We start from the raw sequence: 2,293 nt of genomic DNA, 5'->3' as shown, positions 1-2,293 counted from the left end.
CCTCAACCATAATTCCGCTCCTTGTTTTGGTGGGCGGTGGGAGGGACTAGTTCAGATTATCAAACGAGCTCTCCTGATAAACCATGGTTCAGCAAAACTGACATGGCACGTTTCCACTACGATTGTTGTCGAAACAGAAAGCTTCACAAACTCAAGACCACTAACCCATTTACGAAGCGATCATTAAGACGAAGATCCAGTAACCACAAACCACTTCATACTGGGGAGATTTTTTTTAACTTTGCCAGCCTGCATGCTGGACGAAAAGGGTGCGCTCAAGTCTTCAGACTGGACGCAAATAAATTAGGTTACACAACATCTGAAGCAGGCTTGTTGCTGTACACATGCCAAATCTCAACATCGGATCATAAACAAATCTCCTTTAGAAATTGGCGATATTTTCTGGCTACTTGAAAAATAATCCTCATGTGAAACCTGGTCACTTGGCCGGGTGACACAACTGTTCACCGGCCCCGATTGTATAGCAGGTCATGTGAAGTAAAGATCGCCTCAGGGAGTTTTTTCCGCCCCATGTTAGGCTCACATATAGGTTCCCCAAACCCATTTCTGATTAGGGTGGCCGCTCAAGTGTTCATGACTAAAAAATCTGATTCAGAAATTCTCATCCTCCAGCAGTTTGGTTTAACAATCGTGATTATGATTATTCCCGCATTTTAAAATCATCAAACAAGAGAGTGAAAACAAGTTGACTTGAGAAGAAGAATGCAAAAAAAATCAACCAAAGGCTATTGAATCAAGACATCCCCTCACTCCCAGTAGGAAAGCAGTAGAAAAAGTGTCGAAAACAGAGATTGGGAGTTGATTCCATTCCCCAGAGCGAGGTACGGAGGTAACCACACCCCACCTACTGAGAAGACAGGGAACACCATCCCTTGTGCGGTACCCTACTACCTTTCATTTTCTTTTTTAATTTAACTACGAGCGGAAACATTAGTTATCTCTTCTTTTTACTCCCTGATACGTTTCATTTTACTTGATCCAAGTCATTTTCATCATTAGTGTGTTGGAATTTTTTTTCTTGTTTTTGTTACAAAAACTTATTTAAGTCAGAATATTTTACCCAGTAACAATATCGTAGAATTGTTGTCTTTCTTTTTAATCAGTTAATTCAAACATAGCCAAAAGCAGATGGAAAATTGCAGATGAACAATTTTTACATCCCGCTGGAAATTCAGAAAAGTAAATTCAGTTAATTTTTAAAACGAGTCATTCACATTTTTTTGTGAACTTTCCAGAAAAAAAAACCAATTTGAGAAAACTAGATCAAAAGGTAAATTTTCAATTCCGCTTGGAAAACTGGAAACTAAAATTACTTTCTAAACAAAAAATCGATCAGGTTTTTTGTGACCTTTACAATTTTGCTGTTTGATAGTTGAGTTTGCGTTCTTTTTAACAGAGGAAATGAAACTAACTTGAAAAAGAAATCAAAAGTACAACCACAAAAAAAAATCAAAATTGAGCCTGAACCATTTTTAAGATTGTTCCTGAAAAAAATCATTACATATATGAAATGAAGCTGATTTTAGTTAACCAGACTAAAAACAACAGAAACTTCAATCGCGTTGTTTTTAAATTGTGGTAGGATAAGACAAGAACTGAAGAGAAAAAAATTGCTTTTTTACGGTGCAATTTCAATCGCGTTTTTCTTAAATTGTTGTAGGATTAGACGAGAAGTGAAGAGAAAAAATTTGCTTTTTTTACGGTGCAGTTTCACAATTTTTACGGTGCAATTTTATTTTGCGTAATTCGGAATCAAACTTTTACCCCAAAAATGGGTCAAGTTATTTTCATAGTTTATCAAGAATTACGCTAACTATCAAGTTAATTGATGACAAATTATATTTAAAGCAGCCTCTTTCACAGACAAAAAAAAACGAGCAATTAATTTGGTAGTTTTAGTGTAGTTCTTGATAAACTAAGAAAATCTAACATGATCCATTTTTTCAGCAAAATTTTGGTTCAGCTTTTTACACTAAAAAGCACCCTAATAATTTCTGGTGAAATTCTAAGCACATTTTGTTCTCTTCGCTTTTTGTCTAATCCTAACCCAATTTGAAAACAAACGCATTAGAAGTTTCCACTGTTGTTTGTTTTGTCCCGTTTATTTAAACATAGCCAACTGACAGAAAGAACATTACAACTGCCAGTTCAAAGAAAAAACAGATGCCCTGTAGGCTCTTCAAATTTCTAGAACAATTTATGATCGACGCTGTTTTGATAACATTAACCCAAATTGAGAAAACTGGATAACTTGGTAGATTTTTTTATCCGC

This window comes from Symsagittifera roscoffensis, chromosome 9, assembly GCF_963678635.1.
Source record: "Symsagittifera roscoffensis chromosome 9, txSymRosc1.1, whole genome shotgun sequence".
Classification (NCBI taxonomy): Eukaryota; Metazoa; Xenacoelomorpha; order Acoela; family Convolutidae; genus Symsagittifera; species Symsagittifera roscoffensis.
The sequence above is the reverse complement of the archived record's forward strand: the minus strand, read 5'-3'. Positions refer to the sequence as shown.